The following is a 19,730-nucleotide window of genomic DNA, read 5'->3' on the forward strand; positions in this document are numbered from 1 at the left end:
AAATAAGCATGCCAAACTAGGATTTTAAATTACCAGCAATAAATCAATTATTACTGAAACAATGAAAATCATCGCATGCAAGTATATTTCCTAGTTAAACTAATTTTCACTAATTAGCCCCTTGATGAACCAGAATATTGCTTGTTCACTTGCATTCTTCTGCTGACAGTTCTAACATCTTAGTTCTCCTACTATGAACTGTTATTGTTTTATGAAGTCACATCAGCGATGTGCAATGGTTAGAATTGTCAAGTTATCAGTAGGGCTGGTTTAGGCGCCATATTAATTACAAGTTTCATTCAAATTGAAATAATCAGTGAGTAGCTAACAAGAGGATTTTTTTTTTTTTTTAAACAGACAAGAGTTATACTTCAACAAATTACAGCAAGAACAATCTTTTAACACTAATCCAACATCAAAATACTACGGATATTATAAGCCTGAAACGGAAAATATTGAAAATACTTAGGTCAGGTAGCATCTGTGGAGAGAGGAACAGACATAAAGCCTGGATTTGTAGTGTTAGTGACAGCAAAACTAATAATAATCTTTATTAGTGTCACAAGTAGTCTTACATTAACACAATGAAGTTACTGTGAAAATCCCCTCATCGCCACACTCTGGCGCCTGTTCAGGTACGCCGAGGGAGAATTCAGAATGTCCAATTCACCAAGTGCGTCTTTCGGGACTGGTGGGAGGAAACAGGAGCGCCCAGAAGAAACCCACGCAGACACTGGGAGAGTGTGCAGACTCGAGGCCAGGAATCGAACCTGGGTCCCTGGAGCTATAAAGCAGCAGTGCTAACCACCGTGCTACTGTGCCGCCACTGACAGCATTCATTTATCCTCTTATGGATTGAACTTATCTCTTCACACATCTTCTCTTGAGTAGTACTGCACTCTGTATGCTTCGCCCGATGCCTGTGTCTATGTATTTACATTGTGTATTTATGTATGTCTTATGTTTTTTCATGTATGGAATGATCCGTGTGGACTGTACGCAGAGCAATACTTTTGACGATAAAACAAATCCAATCCAATCGTCGTCATAATTTCACTGAAACTGATAGTAACCTCTGGAGCATTATCAGAATAATGCAGAAGTCCAGAAATTTCTGGCAGTGATTCCACGCTTGTCCAGAGGATGTGCTGTTGAGCCAGTCACAGGCCAAAAACATGGGTTTCAATGGAATTGCTGACACTTTATGTTGTTAATCTCAATAATCCTTCAAATCATTATACCTTGTTAAATGAGGTGCAACTATATTTATAACAGCGTACTAATTTACCATTAGAGCACATTCATTGACCCAAGAACTCAGGGGCTGGTTTAGCTCACTGGGCTAAATCCATGGCTTTTAAAGCAGACCAAGCAGGCCATCAGCACGGTTCGATTCCCGTACCAGCCTCCCCAGACAGGCGCCGGAATGTGGCGACTAGGGGCTTTTCACAGTAACTTCATTGAAGCCTACTCGTGACAATAAGCGATTTTAACTGGGCAGCACGGTAAGATTGTGGATAGCACAATGGCTTCACAGCTCCAGGGTCCCAGGTTCGATTCCGGCTTGGGTCACTGTCTGTGCGGAGTCCGCACATCCTCCCCGTGTGTGCGTGTGTTTCCTCCGGGTGCTCCGGTTTCCTCCCACAGTCCAAAGATGTGCAGGTTAGGTGGATTGGCCATGATAAATTGCCCTTAGGGTCCAAAATTGCCCTTAGTGTTGGGTGGGGTTACTGGGTTATGGGGATACGATGGAGGTGTTGACCTTGGGTAGGGTGCTCTTCCCAAGAGCCAGTGTAGACTCGATGGGCCGAATGGCCTCCTTCTGCACTGTAAATTCTATGATCCAAGTCCAAAAATGTGCGGGTTAGGTGGGGTGTTCTTAGAGGGTCAGTGCAGACTCGATGGTCCGAATGGGTCAATCTATATAATAGTGTTTAGAGTCAAACACAACTTCTTCTGTAGTCAAATTCAACTTGAGAAAAAAGCATTTACTGTTTCTCTCTTCACAGATGCTACCAAACATGAGTAGTTTAAGCACTTTTTTTTATTCGAGATTTCCTGCATCCGCAGTATTTAACTTTTTTTTCACCTCGTCTCATGCCTAGCATATATTATCCAGGTCTCATCACGGTAAAGCAATGCACCAAGGACACAGGATTTGTTAACTTGCAATATGGTCTTCTCATTCAAGTGGTTGATGTTCCACACACTCATCCAGCTTGAACATCACAGCTGCAGTTTTTGAGATCCATGTGTTATTTCAACAAGTGATAGATTGCTGGGGATTCATGAAGCCTAGATATTTGAAACCATCAACGATCTCCGGTGTCAAATTGTTACTGTAGGCAACATCATGGACCATGACGCTCGTTTCCCTGCAGCTGATGGTCAAACCAAACTCTTTACAGCTGAGAAAGTCTGTCCATTTGCTACTACAATGTTATTTAGTATGAAATGCTAGAGTTTTATGATCAGTGTACAGTAACTCTCTGATGAGGGCTTGGACATCTTTGACTTGGATCTCAGGTGGGCAAGGCTAAGCAGTTAATCAATTCTACTATGCAAATAGACAGCCTCTGTAGATGATCTGAACACGTACGCCAACAAAGACAAGAATATGCCAAAGAGTGATGGTGCCGAAACACACAACCCTGTTTGACCCCAGTGCAGATCTCAAAGGGTTCCAATGATGCTTCATTATAGATGACCTTCCCCATCATGTTGGTCATGAAGAAAGATCATATTGAGCAGCTACATTGGGCAGCCAATTTTCTCCAGCAACTTTGCAATCTGCCTCAGTTCACATGGTTAAATGTCTTGGTGGGATCAATGATGTTGATATATAATGATCTCAATCTCCTTTCTCTTGCAGCTACCGGACTGAGGAGATCATGTCAATGATAGATCTTCCAGGATCGAAACCACAATGGATTGAGGTAGATGCGTTCAGCCAGGATCTGCAGAAAATGATTAATTTTCTGCAGATAGTATTATTTTAGCTAAATTGTATTCTTTAGTTTTCTAAACCTGGATTATTGCCAACCTGAGCATACAATCTCCTGGTTTTAAATGAAATACGTCCTTACTGGAACAGTGATCTCTCACTCTCTACCTCCAATCCATAAAACTTCTCTGTACAAACCTCCTGTTTTGTGCATTATTAAACACCTCGATTATGCTCAGTGGGTGAACATTCCACAAGACATGACAATATAAACCAGCAAAGTTTGAAGGATTCATCCCTCGGTTAAATTAAACAAATGAAGTAGTGAGTTACTACAAATCACCCACAGTATTCCTACTATGCGGTCAAGATTCCTGCCATTCCTCACATTTCCAGCAAGCGGCTTAGAAATATGGACATTAAGTGAAAAAGTCATGGCTATCAGCTTCATTCCTATGCCCCAATAGCCAGTCAACATTTGCAGTATAAACTTAAACATGGAGCGGGAAGATGAGACCTCCCCAGCTGAGTGTTACTCAGCTGCAGGAGGTAGCACGTCATTTGTCAGCAGCGGGATCTTCTGGTCCCGCCGCTATCACGGAGATTTCCCATTGAATCCATCCCATGCTGCCATGGGAAACCTATAGCGGGGGTGCGTCATCAGCAGAACCGGAGGATTCTGCCAGTGTAAACTGCCAGAGAATTCCAGCCGTAGAAACTGGAAGTAGGTCATTCGGCCCTTTGAGGCTGCACTGCCATTCAATATGCTCGTGGCTCATCCTCTATCTCAATACCATATTCCCACTTTCATAGAATCATAGAATTTACAGTGCAGAAGGAGGCCAATCCACAGCCTTCTGCAGTGACTCGGCTCACTAGCCTCGAGTGTGAAATATATTCTCAGCTCAGTCCTGAACGGTCTTTCACACACCCAGAGACTGTGCCCCCTGGTTCCAGGTTCCCCAACCAGGGAAAACACCCTCCCTACATCTAGTCGCCCAGCCTAGTTAGAATTTTCCATGTTTCAATCATATCTCCACTTGTCTTTCTAAACTAGAGGGGAACACAGGTCCAGTCAAACCAACCTCTACTCAAAGAACATCCCACCAACCCCGGTATCAGCCTTGTGAACCTCCCTTGAACTCCCTTGATGGCAAGTATATTCTTTCTTGGGAAGGGAGACCAAAACTGCACAATACTCCAGGTGTGGTCTCACCAAGGCCCTACATAACTGCAGTAAGTCACTCCTATTTCTGAACTCCTCTTGCAATGAAGGCCTTCAGCTGGAATGGCCTCCTCCTGCTTCTATTTTTCGAGGTTTACCATTTCCCTTTCTCATTGCTTGCTGCACCCGCTCTCCACATTCACAGACTTGTGTACAAGGACACCAAGACTCCTTTTGTACATCCACACTTCCCAATATATCACCATTTAAATAATATTCATCCTTTGTTTTTTAAACCGAAATGAATAACTTCACATGTAGTCATATTGTCCAGCATCTGCCATGTGTTGGTCCACTTACACAAGAATGCTCATTTTGGTAATAACCTGGTGCCAGAAACAAGCATGAGTCACAAAACAGAAGAAAATTAAATATTCAGTGGTAGGGAAGCTGCTGGAGAAGATACTGAGGGATAGGATCTATTCACATTTGGAAGAAAATGGGCGTATCAGAGAGAGCGTGGTTTTGTGCAGGGAAGGTCGTGTCTTACAAACCTAATAGAATTCTTTGAGGAAGTGACAAAGTTAATTGATGAGGGAAGGACTGTAGATGTCATATACATGGACTTCAGTAAGGCGTTTGATAAGGTTCCCCATGGTAGGCTGCTGGAGAAAGTGAAGTCTCATGGGGTCCAGGGTATACTAGCTAGATGGATAAAGAACTGGCTGGGCAACAGGAGACAGAGTAGTTGTGGAAGGGAGTTTCTCAAAATGGAGAACTGTGACCAGTGGTGTTCCACAGGGATCCGTGCTGGGACTACTGTTGTATGTGATATACATAAATGATCTGGAGGAAGGTATAGGTGGTCTGATTAGCAAGTTTGCAGACAAGATTGGTGGAGTAGCAGATAGTGAAGGGGACTGTCAGAGAATACAGCAGAATATAGAGAGATTGGAGAGTTGGGCAGAGAAATGGGATGGAATTCAATCGGGGCAAATGCGAGGTGATGCATTTTGGAAGATCCAATTCAAGAGTGAACTATATGGTAAATGAAAAAGCCCTGGGAAAAATTGATGTACAGAGCGATCTGGGTGTTCAGGTCCATTGTACCCTGAAGGTGGCTATGCAGGTCGATATAGTGGTCAAGAAGGTATTCGGCCACTAGAAAGGCGGAGGCACAGTGGAGGAAGGCACAAGGGGCAGTGTACGAACATGGTGAAAAGGCGAGTAGGATGCTGGCTCATCAGCTCCGCAAGCGGGATGCGGCTAAGGAAATTGCTGGAGTGAGAGACAAGAGTGGGAATGTGGTGCGGAAGGGGGTAGAGGTGAATGAGGTCTTCAAGGACTTTTACGGGGAACTGTACCGGTCGGAGCCAATGGGGGAGAGGAGGGGAATGGAGAGGTTTCTTGACGGGCTTTCTTTCCCGAAGGTGCAGGAGGAGAAGGTGGAGGGGTTGGGTGCGCCGATTGAGCTGGAGGAGCTAGTTAAGGGGATCGGGCAGATGCAGTCAGGGAAGGCACCGGGGCCGGATGGGTTCCCGGTGGAATTTTATAAAAAGTTTGTGGACCTAGTGGGCCCCTTGCTGGTGCGGACACTCAACGAAGCGTGGGAAGGGGGGACTTTGCCCCCGACGATGTCGCGGGCGCTGATCTCGTTAATTTTAAAGAGGGACAAGGACCCCCAGCAGTGTGGTTCATACAGGCCCATATCTCTCCTCAACGTGGATGCTAAGGTGCTGGCAAAAATCCTGGCCAACAGGACAGAGGACTGTGTGCCAGGGGTTGTGCACGAGGACCAGACAGGTTTTGTGAAGGGAAGGCAGCTGAACACAAATATGCGGAGATTGCTGAATGTCATCATGATGCCGGCGATTGAGGGGGAGGCAGAGATAGTGGTGGCGCTGGATGCAGAGAAGGCCTTCGATAGAGTGGAGTGGGGGTACTTATGGGAGGTGTTGGGGAGGTTTGGATTTGGTGACGGGTTCATTAGATGGGTAAGGCTGCTATATGAGGCCCCGATAGCGTGCGTGGCCACAAATAGGAGGAGGTCGGAGTACTTCCAGCTTTACCGAGGGACCAGGCAGGGTTGCCCCCTGTCCCCCTTGTTGTTTGCACTGGCAATCGAGCCGCTGGCGATGGCGTTGAGGGATTCAGAGAGGTGGAGAGGCTTGGTGCGAGGTAGAGAGGAACATAGGGTGTCGTATGCCGATGACCTGTTACTGTATGTGGCAGACCCGGTGGGAGGGATGCCGGGGGTGATGGAGTTGCTAGCTGAGTTTGGGACCTTTTCAGGTTATAAGTTAAATTTAGGCAAGAGTGAGGTGTTTGTGGTGCACCCTGGAGACCAGGAGGAAGGAATTGGTAGGCTCCCGCTTAGGCGGGCAGGGGAGAGCTTTAGGTACCTGGGGGTGCAGGTGGCCAGGGACTGGGGGACTCTTCACAAGCATAATTTCACCAGACTTGTAGATCAGATGGAGGAGGAGTTCAAGAGGTGGGACATGCTGCCATTATCGTTGGCGGGGAGGGTACAGTCCGTCAAAATGACGGTGCTTCCGAGGTTCTTGTTCCTCTTTCAGTGCCTGCCCATCTTTATCCCCAGGGCCTTCTTTAGGAGAGTGACTAGCAGTATTCTGAGCTTTGTGTGGGCGCATGGGACTCCGAGAGTGAGGAGGGTGTTCCTGGAGCGAGGGAGGGATAGAGGCGGGCTGGCGCTGCCCAACCTTCTGGGGTACTATTGGGCGGCCAATGTGTCAATGGTGCGTAAATGGGTGATGGAGGGGGGAGGGGCGGCGTGGAAAAGAATGGAGATGGCGTCATGTAGAGGTACGAGCCTGGGTGCCATGGTAACGGCGCCGTTGCCGCTCTCCCCCAAGAGGTTTACCACGAGCCTGGTGGTGGCGGCGACCCCAAGAATCTGGGGACAGTGGAGGCGGCATAGGGGGGAAACAGGGGGCTCAATGGAGGCTCCACTGGGTGGCAACCATCGGTTCATCCCGGGGAACAAGGATGGGGGATTTAGGGGGTGGCAAAGGGCGGGCATCAGCAAATTGAGGGACCTGTTTATTGGCGGGAGGTTTGCGGGCCTGGGGGAACTGGAAGATAAATTTGGCCTTCCCCAAGGGAACATGTTCAGATACTTGCAGGTAAAGGCGTTTGCTAGGCGACAGGTAGAGGGATTCCCTTTGCTGCCCTCGCAGGCGACGATGGACAGAATGCTTTCGGGGGTGTGGGTCGGAGAGGGGAAGGTGTCTGACATCTATAAGGTAATGCAGGAGGTGGAGGAGTCGTCAGTGGAGGAGCTGAAGGCTAAATGGGAGGAGGAACTCAGGGAGCAGATAGAGGACGGGACTTGGGCGGATGCCTTGGACAGAGTCAACTCTTCCTCCTCATGTGCGAGGCTTAGTCTCATCCAATTTAAGGTGCTGCACCGGGCCCACATGTCCGGGACTAGGATGGGTAGGTTCTTTGGGTGTGAGGATAGGTGCACCAGATGTTCGGGGAGTCCAGCGAACCACGCCCATATGTTCTGGGCATGCCCAGCACTGGAAGAATTCTGGAAGGGGGTGGCGGGGACGGTGTCGAGGGTGGTCGGATCCAGGGTCAAACCAGGGTGGGGACTCGCGATTTTTGGAGTTGCAGTAGAGCCGGGAGTGCAGGAGGCAAAAGAGGCCGGTGTCCTGGCCTTTGCATCCCTAGTAGCCCGTCGAAGGATTCTGCTACAGTGGAAAGATGCAAGGCCCCCAAGTGTGGAGACCTGGATCAGTGACATGGCGGGATTTATAAAACAGGAACGGGTCAAATTTGCCCTGAGAGGATCAATACAAGGGTTCTATAAACGATGGCAGCCTTTTCTGGACTTCCTGGCGCAAAGATAGGTATCTTGGTCAATAGCAGCAGCAACCCGGGGGGGGGGGGGGGGGGGGGGGGGGGGGGGGGTGTGTTCTTTATTGTAGTTTCTATTCTGTAACTTTATATTGTGTTAAATTGCGTTGTTGTTAAAATGCTGTGTTGTGCATGGGGGTGGGGCGAATGTTTAGGATTGTTAATATTAGTTATTTTTGGTATTTTACTATGGTGCGTTATTGTTGTGTAAATTCAAAATTTTTCAATAAAAATTATTTACAAAAAAAAAGGTATTCGGCATGCTTTCCTTCATCGGAAGGTGTATTGAGTACAAGAGTTGGCAGGTCATGTTACAGTTGAATAAGACTTTGGTTCAGCCACATTTGGAATACTGTGTACAGTTCTGGTCGCCACATTACCAAAATGATGTGGATGCTTTGGAGAACGTGGAGAGGAGGTTCACCAGGATGCTACCTGGTATGGAGGGCGCTAGCTATGAAAAGAGGTGGAGTAGATTAGGATTATTTTCATTAGAAAGATGAAGGTTAAGGGGGGACCCGAATGAGGTCTACAAAATCATGAGGGGTATAGATAGGGTGGATAGCAAGAAGCTTTTTCCCCCCCAGAGTGGGGGACTCAATTACTAGGGGTCACGAGTTCAAGGTGAGAGGGGGAAAGTTTCAGGGAGATATACGTGGAAAGTTCTTTACGCAGAGGGCGGTGGGTGCCTGGAACACATTGCCGGCAGAGATAGTAGAGGCGGGCACGATAGTGTCATTTAATGGGCAGGGAGCAGAGGGATACTGATCCTTAGAAAATAGGTGACAGTTTAAGATAGAGGATCTGAATCGACACAGGCCTGGAGGGCTGAACGACCTGTTACTGTGTTCCATTTTTTTCTTGTTCTTCTTCTTTGTTCTTTATTCTATCAACATTCAACCTTGCATTGTTAGGTGTGGGTTGACTCTCAAACACCTTTTCTTCTCCCAAAGGAGAAAGTCCCATACGCAGTCAACGCCACCATCAACCATCTAAATCCATGTGCATTGCAAGTGGAACAACCCTCTGAGTTGGTTAAAAAATGATGTACATGTCAGATGCCTTTCATTAATAAAAATTCAAATAGCATTCTTCACACTTCCAAAACATACAAAATTCCAAAAATAATTAGTTTACCATGGCTTAACAAGGAATTTCTGAGCCATACAGAGTGAAAACCCCAACTCTGATTCCTGGTATCTTTGAAGTTAGCTGATCGTCGTTGAAATGGTCATAAATTTACTGCAGCAGGTCCTAATATTTCTGGGATTGTCAGAGAATAAGTCCATTTTGATTGCTATCCAATGAACGCTGATGAACTTGCATCACCTTTCCAGAGATGACGAGAAGTCCGGATGAGTCGGTTGCTGTCTCAATCACAGCAACCTCCTCACATTAATTGTTGAGGCTAACATCTGAATAACTGTTGCTTCGGATGAAGGTTCCCGTTGCTTTTGGGCATAATGCCAAAATAGTGGTTTATTCAAAAATGTTAAATGTGCCCATGAGCTGTGTATTACATTCGATCACCACGAGTTGATCACATATCTGAGACAGCGTGCTGCAATAGTTTGCAAAACAAAACAATTCATTTGATACATGTGATGAGTTGTACAGTCCAACTGAGGCTGCTTGGTCCTTTTGCCCTCGCAGTCTTGGAAATGTAAATGGCTCATTGTATATTTTCTTGGGATTTGATGACTGCAGTCAAGGGGGCATTAGCATGTCTTGAGAGATATAGGTTGCTGCTGTTTTGAAGGCCAAACAATCCTTTTGTGAGCCATAACCAGGCATGGCTTCATTCATTTTAAAGCCTTTGTCCGTTTTTTAAAAATATGTATTTTATAAATAAAGAGCGAGGCCTCAGCCCCCTGACAGCAGCCAGTTGAATATATATTGAATTACAGCATTGCATCCAAACCCATCCACACTGGTGTTTATTCTGCAGTCTGCCATGTGCCTGCAGTTCCAATTATGCACAAGAGATTTACTTTCATGTATTTATTATTCCTTCACATTTTAATACATTTGACAAGAGTTTGTGCCACATCTGGGCTTGTCCATCGATGTTTTAAAAAAAAAAGGAAGTCCAACGTACAGAAACTTGTTAAAAAGACTCAATTATATATCTAACAATTAGCAATAAAATTACTTTGAATCTGTGGGTGGGATTCTCCAGTCCCCCAGCCGCATGATTCTTGGCGGCGTGCCATTTGCTGGCGGCAGGATTCTCTTCCCACCTCTTGTCAATGGGATTTCCCATTAGAACCACCCACGCCACTGCAAAACCCGCGGGCAGGGAGGCACTGCCAGCAGGAGAAGTGAATTCCAACAACCGGAAAATTCCAGCCTGGGAATGAAAAAGTATTTAACATTACTTGCCAGCTACTGTTGCTGTTCCATTTGATGAATTTTCTTCAGCTCCGTCTGACTATTCATTTCGACAAACCCAAAATGTCACACAAAAAACTTCACTGTCAGCAAAATAATCACTGTTAATGTCAAGCTTCAAGTGAAATGAATTAATAAACACTTTTACCAGTTAAATATTAAAATAGTTATTCTGATGCTTGCACATGAGCTCAGGAAACCATTTTTCTCTTCTCACTGGTATATAGTTGACAAGCATCAAAGTTCATCTTTCTGAGTCAGCACGAGTCATAGATCCTCATGTCATGACCAACATTATTTCTCAGCCGATATCACTAAAAACAGATTATCTAGTTATGTATTTCACTGTTGTTTGAGACATTGTTGTGCACGCATTGGCTGCCACATTTTCTGCATTACAACGGTGATAACATTTCAAAACATACGCCATCAATTGCAAAGTGCTTTGGGATGTTCGGAGGATATGAAAGGTGCTATATAGCATAGCACTCCCTCAGTACTGCACTCAGGTTCAGGCCTAAATTATCCACTCATCTCTGGAACCCACAACTGATTCAATAGCAAGACAGATATCATTTAGCCATAGTTCACACATACCGAACTGCGATAGGCTGACAAATTGCATACCTACAAGTTAAGCAAAAACATTTCCCTTAGACTTCAAACCCATCAATGTTATAAAATTAATGTCAGAAAATTACCTACTTTTAGAAACCTTAAATTTCAAATTGCCTACCTCTTTGGGGTGAATAGGTCACATACAGCACATAGCAATCTGGACATCTGATCAGACATATTTATAATGAATTTTGTATTCTCAGCATATGATTTACAGACAAGTCCACAGGTAAGTACACAAACAGCAGGACAAATCCAATCCAGCCAATTCGAACACCAACCCCACTAACAACCAGTAAAACCCCACTCTCAAATCATCAGCAAAATTATGAAAGTTTTCATCGACGGTGGTACCAAGTCACACCGACACTTACTCAGTAAACAACCTTTTCATTGATGCTCAACTTGGGTTCCACCATGGTCACCTCGGTCCTAACATAGACCAAATAATTAATTTCCAGAAAAGAAATGAGAGCGACTGCTCTTGACATCAAGGTAGTGTTAGGGTGTGGCATCAAAGAGCCCCAGCAAGATTGAAGTGTCAATGAGAATCCGGGGGGGGGGGGGGGGGGGGGGGGGGGGGGGGGGGAAGAGAGAATGATCCTCACCCCATCCACATCACCGTACAAATGCACTCCCTCCACCATCAGTGCACAGTTTGTACCATCTACAAGATGCGCTGTAGCAACTCACCAAGACTCCTTTTACAGCACATCCGAACAGGGTGCTCTACCTACCACCTTGAAGGACAGGCATGCATGGGAACACCATCACCAGCAGGTTCCCCACCAAGTCCCTCACCATCCCTGGAACTTATGTCATCTTTCTTTCATTGTAGTTAGGTCAAAATTCTGGAACTCCCCTCCTAGCAGCACTCTGGGTGTACCTACACTACATAAGACTGCAGCAATTTGGGCAGCACGGTAGCTCAAGTGGATAGCACTGTGGCTTCACAGCGCCAGGTTCGTTTCCCCGCTGGATCACTGTGTGTGGAGTTTGCACGTTCTCCCCGTGTCTGCGTGGGTTTCCTCCGGGTGCTCCGGTTTCCTCCCACAGTCCAAAGACGTGCAGGTTAGGTGGATTGGCCATGATAAATTGCCCTTAGTGACCAAAAAGGTGAGGAGGGTTATTGGGTTACGGGGATAGGGTGGAAGTGAGGGCTTAAGTGGGTCGGTGCAGACTCGATGGACCAAATGGCTTCCTTCTGCACTGTATGTTCTATGTCTAATTAAATGTGGCAATCATCGCTTGATTGCTAACCCTTCTACAAACATTCAAATGCTCCACCACTGATGAACAGTGGCAACCGTGTATACCATCAACAAGATGCACCGATGCAAGTTGCAACTCACCGAGGTCCTTCAGACAGCACCTTCCAAACACATCGACCGCTCCCATCTAGAAGGACAAGAGCAGCAGATACTTGGGAACCCCACCAACCGGAGGTTCCCCTCCAAGTCACTGATCACCCTGACTTGGAAATATATCCATTTCTTCACTGTTGCTGGGGCAACGTCCTGGAACTCCCTCCCTAATAGCACAGTTAATCCTCAAGGACTGGAGCGGTTCAAGAAGGCAACTCACCACCACCTTCTGAAGGGCAACTAGAGATGGGCAATAAATGCTGGCTTAACCAGCAACCCAGACATCTGGTAAATTAATAAAAAACTATTACGGGCCAGGGTTTAGAGAACACCAAAGTATACCATGGAGTTCACCTAACCCACAACGTTTAATAGATTTTGGTTATGGGGAGCACAAGGGCCCACTCTACAGGTGTGATGCAACAGAGAACTAAAAGTATTTTTAAACAAAAACAATGTTTAGTCTATCAATCTAGTTAACATTTTATAAACACACAGTAAACAGTTTATCAACTACCAACCCTGACAACCCCCCCCCCAAAAAAAATGTACAGTACTCTATAGATAAGCCTTAATAAAACTTCCCAAACAACATCCATAAGCCCAAAACACTTTTTAACAAAGACAGCAGGTTTAAATTCTCTACAGAAACAGATATTACTTTGAAATCATCAATGAGCTGAAGACATTCTTTAGCTTGTAGAGAGAAAGATCAATACACACATCTGTTTGGTTCAAATGCAGCTCTCCAACTCTGAAAACGAAACCAAAAATACACTGCAGCTGCCAGCTCAAAAACAAAAGTAAAAGACAGACAGCCCAGCTCCACCCACGCACTGACATCATTGCAGCTATTTGATAAACACCCATTTCTTAAAGGTACATCCACCTGACAAAACAAATTTTAAAAATCACCATCTTCTCAGAAGAAATTTGGGTGGACAACAAACGTTGGCTTTGACAGTGGCACCCAAGAATGAATATTAAAAACAAGCAAGCAGATTTGAGAACTGATATAAAACACAAGAAGTAAAGTGCATGGAAAATAAAATAGGTGAGTGACTGCTTTATTCCAGAGAAAACACTAAAGCAGTTTGAACGTAACCTTTGTGTCATCATTCCATTCAGACCACAGGTATAGTGCCCATTTTAAACCATCCAGAACTATTTAAGATTAAAAGCTTACCTGTTGATCTGCCATTCTCCATCATTGACTTTCCTTATTAGAAATTGTGCCCAGTGCACCAATACTAACTGCAAAAAAGAACAAAACCATTTGTTCGAGGCATAAATAAAACTCATAACCAACTTGAAATATGACCTGTACTTAAAACACCCAATTGGTTCTGACTGCCCATGGTGTTCAAGGCATTCTTTTGTAAATAACTTTCCTTGCATGTTATTGTAATTATAACCCTACTCGCCTAGATATTAAAATTCAAGCGAATTTCTCTATCACCGGGCAATAAAGATGAATCAACATTTTAATTTTGTTTTTAAATTATGGTGCTTCCATCTGCCATAGTGGACAATCCATACTATTGTTCTAACGGAGATCATTCAATTTAGCACAAAACGTGGATAGAAAATTGGACTTTTTGGTTAGTATGTCTCATTTGCACTAATTTACTGAACGATGCAAGAGGTTTCAAAACCAGACAATAAATTTCAGACAAGGAGACAATGTGGAAGCATCAGGACAATTTATTGAGCAAAAATTATACTTTTCGGAAGGCAGTCAATATCCTAACATTTAAATGTTTCTAGCTTCGCACTGACCTAGAGAGACATAGATGAAAAACTTTGGTAACATCCCTTTCCTTCAATATTCACGTTCTGTTGGGTCATGATCCCCGAAACTTTGAGTATGCCATTTACCAGAGGTTGCGCTCGCACATTGGGTTCAGTGGTAAATTTTCAATGGCAGCTTTCCGAGACAGACCGCTTTCAAGATATTGGAAGTGAGGTGCATTCCTATCAGCAAGAACAGCCAGAGAGAACAGCAAGAGTGACGGAAAGAGAAAGCAACTGCTCAAGCCACACTCTGCCACCACCTCAAACAGATGACAACTGCTGTCCTCACTGTGGGAGAGCCTGGAAGACTGCGTAATCTCAGAATCCAGCCAACATTTCAGTTAAACCCGTAAATCCTCCACACGAGGGACTGACGATGATGTATCAAGCGACCATTGGCAGAAGGGTTACTAGAAACGTGGTTCTCAAAACATTTTTTTTTTTAGTTAGAGAACCCTTTTTCAAAGAGATTAGTAATCACAATACCACTTACTAATATGAAAATGCTGCATGTGTTTTAATAATTCCTTTAAGACATCTGGTCAGGGGTTTAGCACAGGGCTAAATATCTGGCTTTTAAAGCAGAGCAAGGCAGGCCAGCAGCACGGTTCAAGCATCACCGAACAGGCACCGGAGTGTGGCGACCCGGGACTTTTCACAGTAACTTCATTTGAAGCCTACTTGTGACAATAAGCAATTTTCATTTCATTTCATATTTGCTTAGATAGCGAGTTAGGTATGCCTATTTCACATTGCAGATTCTATTCTTGGTTTGATGTTTGACAATAATGCTCAAATGACTGATAACCCAGTTATCCAATCAATACTCTTCTGCAATTGAATCCAATTAGAAAAAGGAACATGAAAATTTTATAGGTTTATTTTCCAAATCACCTTGGATAATTTCTTGGCAGGGTGGATGCATCAGACATAGATAGGCCTTATTGTAATTGTGTAACAGTCATGTCTGGGGCAATAAAGTAAAGGATTTTTCAGTAACTTTGGAGCAATACCCATGGCTTCGCTGCTTTCAAATCACTCAGAATCGATTCTTTAGTGCAGGGGTACTCCAGTAAGTTGATCTGTGGTTAAATGTCCTTGGAAATGTCACTTCCACTCATTTTACTACTTTGGCAAGCACTATTTATAAAAGATTAAATAAGAAAAGTAGAGCAGTTTCAGCTTTGCTTGATCACATACAAATTGTTCTGTTGATTTACACCCTTTTTGGCCCCTACCCCAGCATCAGTCTAGCAGAAGCTGCACAAAGTGAAGGATCATCTCCTACAAGAGGAGATCGAACCAACACCCCTTGACATTCAATCGCATTACCATTGGTGTCTCCCTCACAAATCAACATCATGAGGGTTGCCATGGATCAGAAACTGAACTGGACTAGCCATATTAATACTGTGGCTACCAGGGCAGGTCAAAGGCTAGGAATTCTATGGCAAATATCTCACCTCCTGACCCTCCAAAGCCCATTCACCATCTACAAGGCACAAAGTCAGGAGTGTGATGGAATACTCTCCACCTCTCTGGATTAGTGCAGCTCCAACAACACTTAAGAAGCTCAACACCTATCAGGACAAAGCCTCGACCACCGTGGCAGCCGTGTGTACCATCTACAAGATGCACTGCAGTAACTTACCAAGGTTACTTAGACAGAACCCTCCAAATCCTCAACCACTACCATCTAGAAGGACAAGAGCAGCAGACACCTGGGAACCCCACCACCTTGGGGTTCCCCTCCAAGTCACTCACCACCCTGACTCGGAAATATATTGTTGCTCCTTCACTGTCGCTGGGGCAACAGCCTGGAATTCCCCCCCGAACAGCACAGTGGGTGTATCTACGTCTCAAGGACTGAAGCGGTTCAAGAAGGCAACTCACCATCACCTTCTGAAGGGCAAGAGGATGAGCAATAAATTCTGGTCTAACCAGCGACGCCTACATCCCGTAAATGAATAAAAACTAAATCATAGATGCCTTCATGTAAGCTTTGAGATAGACATTTCGGACAAATAGAAAATAAAAGTCAAATAAAATGCTATGGGGTCGGAGGTTGGTGGCCACCAGTGGAGGGTCGGAGGCCACCAGTGGAGGGTCGGAGGTTGGTGGCCACCAGTGGAGGGTCGGAGGTTGGTGGCCACCAGTGGAGGGTCGGAGGTTGGTGACCACCAGTGGAGGGTCGGAGGTTGGTGACCACCAGTGGAGGGTCGGAGGTTGGTGACCACCAGTGGAGGGTCGGAGGTTGGTGACCACCAGTGGAGGGTCAGAGGTTGTTGACCACCAGTGGAGGGTCGGAGGTTGTTGACCACCAATGGAGGTTCGGAGGTTGTTGACCACCAATGGAGGGTCTGGGGGGGCAGTTTCCTGTCTATGTTAATCCTGGACGATAAAAGGGAATGCGTTGAGGATCATTGCAAGGCAGAAAGAGACTTATATAGCACCATGGTTAAATCATGAAATACCATAAAGACACAGTCTCTATCCCAATGCCAAAATTTAGATAGTATAATATTTGCATTCAGAATCAGACCTAAGCAATACAGTGGGACTGCAAAAGTGTCAGCCTAGGTTTTTGTGCTCAAGTTCGAGGGTAGGGCTTGAACCTGAACCTTGTTACGCAGATGGGAGTGCAACCAACTGAGACACACATTTGTGGACAAAGCTTTAAAAGAGCACCACTGAACTTCTAGCAAAGAATCCTTGAAACCAAGAAACAGCCTCACAATTATATCCAAAGAACAATTATATCCAAAGAACAAAGTAAAGTACAGCACAGTAACAGGCCCTTTGGCCCTCCAAGCAGCACGGAAGCACAGTAGGGGCTGCACAGAAGCACAGTAGGGGCTGCACGGAAGCACAGTAGGGGCTGCACGGAAGCACAGTAGGGGCTGCACGGAAGCACAGTAGGGGCGGCACGGAAGCACAGTAGGGGCGGCACGGAAGCACAGTAGGGGCGGCACGGAAGCACAGTGGTTAGCATTGTTGCTTCACAGCTCCAGGGGCCCAGGTTCAATTCACTGCTTGGGTCACCATTTGTGCAGAGTCTGCACATTTTCCCTAGGTCTGGGTGGGTTTCCTCCAGTTTCCTCCCACAGTCCATAGATGTGCAGGTTAGGCGGATTGGCCATGCTAAAAAAAATTGCCCTTAGTGTCCAAAAAAAGGTTAGGTGGGGTTACTGGATAGGCTTAAGTCAGGTGCTCTTTCCAAGTGCCGGTGCAGACTCGATGGGCCAAAAGGCTCCCTTCTGCACTGGAAATTCTATGATTCTATGAAGCCTGTGCAGAAACTTTCACAGCTGCTAAGCATTTCATGCTTTTCAAATGATATGGTCTTTACCAAGATTCTAATTTAAACCTTTTGCTGACATGCATGCATCTCAAAGCATGCTAGCAATATAGCTATCAAATAGAAACTGGAAATTCTTGTTTTTGATGGTGGAGGGTTAAGTATTCATATACAATCAGATCATTCTTGATCTATATATCAGACTGAAACATTCCTTCCCACCAATGCCTTAAATTAAATCATGCCCCTTCCAGAGTAGATGGTTTCAATGATTTGATGCAGTATTATTGCAATATTATGTTATTAATTTTTGATAAAATTAGAATCATGCACTCAGCATTGGGTGGCGGTGGAAAAAATGAAGTTCTTACTGTTGTGGATTGGCAGGTTGTGCAAGATGCTGTTAAAATTTGCTGACTGAAGAATATACACTATAGAAATATAAAAACAAAAAGTAAATCTTCGACGTTTACGAGAAGTAAACGGTAGTTATTGGTCACTTACAGGAATTAGGGGGAATTAATCGTGGGAAGCAAAGAAACGGAAGAGACTTGAACAACTATTGTGTATCTGTCTTCACAGTAAAGAGGGGAGAACAAACTTTATAATAATCACAATCACTAGATAAAGAGTGCTACGGAATCCAACTAAACTAAAAGATTGATAAGTCCCTTGGACCTGTTGACCTGCATCTAAGGGTCTTGAAAGAAGTGGCTGCAGAGATAGTTGAAGCATTGGTTATAATCTTCCAGAATCGAGGAAATTTTGGAAGGGTCCAGTGGATTGGAAAACTGTAAATGTAACACCGCTACTCAACAAAGGAGGGACACAGACTAACTGGCATATAGTTTCCTGCTTTCTATCATATCTTGGCAAAATACAAGAATCCCTCATTGAGGTGGCAGTAGCAGGGCAATTAGAAAATCATGACACAATCAAGCAGGCTCAACATGGTTTTGTAAAAGGAAAAGAGTTCGGCAAATTTATTAGAGTTCTTTGAAGATACAACAAGTTGGATGGATAAAGGGGTACCAATAGTTACAGGGTATTTGGATTTACAAAAGGCATTCAGTAAGGTACCACTTAAAAAGTTACTGGTCAAGATAAAAGCTCATGCTATGCTGTTTGGGATGGTACATAATAGCACGTATAGAGGATTGACTGACTAACCCAAAACAGAGTAGGGGCAAATGGGTCAGTTTCAGGTTGGCAAACCGCAAGTAGTGTAGCGCCTCAGGGCAAGTGCAGGAGCGTCAATTATTTACAATATGTATTAATAACTTAGGTGAAGGGAGGAATGTATTGTCACAAATTTGTTAATGATACAAAGGTGGGAAAGCAAGTTGAGAGGAGAATGAAAAGTAAGCAAAGATTTGGGAGTTAGACATAATCAATATTATGGAAAAAATATGAGGTTGTCCAATTTGGCAGGAAGAATAGAAAAGTAGATTATTTAAATGGAGGGAGACTGCAACATGCGCCAGGAGAGGAATCAGAGTAACCTTGTACGTGAATCGCAAAACTTTCGCCTGAAGATACAGCAAATATTTAGGACGGCAAATTAAATGTTGGCCTTTATTGAAGGAGGATGGAGTGTAAAGTAGGGAGGTCTTACTACAACTGAACAGGGAATTATGGGCCCATGCACAGTTTTGGTCTTCTTACTTAATTTATGCATCGGAAGCAATTCGGAGAAGGTTTACAAGACTGAGTCCAGGATGAAGGGGTACACTCATTGGAATTTGGAAGAATGATAATAGAAGATTGTGAGGGGGCCTGAGAGGATAAAGGCTGAGAAGATGCTTCCCCTTGTGGGGGGCTAGGGGACACCACTTTAAAACAAGAGATCTTTTTTTCAAGATGAAGATGATAAGGAATTTCTCTTCCAGAGACATGTGTGGGGTTGGGTCATTAAATATATTCAAGGCCTAGGTAGACAGATTTTTGAACAAGGGAGTCGAAGGTTATGGGCGACAAGCAGGAAAGTGCAGTTAGGGCCAATGGTGTAGCAGGCTCAGATGGGTCAGCTACTCAAATGTAAATTAAATTTCCTGTTTATGACCTTGATTTCCAACTCTAGGACAAAGAATCACAAGCTCTTCATATTTTGTGAAAACATTTAACACCTGAAAAATACACAAGTATTTTGCATTTGCCTAATTTATTGATCTGGCTAATGTCATGATTTTATAGTTAATACAGAACACCAATATCCTTTGGGAAAGGAATGCTGCCATCCTTATCTGGTCTGACCTACATGTGACTCCAGACCAC

General features: G+C 44.6%; 1 protein-coding gene across 13 annotated transcripts in view; it reads right to left on the reverse strand.

The window, feature by feature from the left end:
- Window positions 1-19,730, reverse strand: part of LOC119977492 (inositol polyphosphate-4-phosphatase type I A) — a 246,016-nt gene that overhangs the window by 148,446 nt on the left and 77,840 nt on the right. For all 13 annotated transcript variants that reach the window (XM_038818525.1, XM_038818520.1, XM_038818524.1 and 10 more), the window contains one exon: window positions 13,551-13,618. The gene's annotated coding sequence lies outside the window, so the exon portion shown is untranslated. The remainder of the gene's footprint in view (window positions 1-13,550; window positions 13,619-19,730) is intronic.

The sequence above is a fragment of the Scyliorhinus canicula genome, chromosome 14, assembly GCF_902713615.1.
Source record: "Scyliorhinus canicula chromosome 14, sScyCan1.1, whole genome shotgun sequence".
Classification (NCBI taxonomy): Eukaryota; Metazoa; Chordata; class Chondrichthyes; order Carcharhiniformes; family Scyliorhinidae; genus Scyliorhinus; species Scyliorhinus canicula.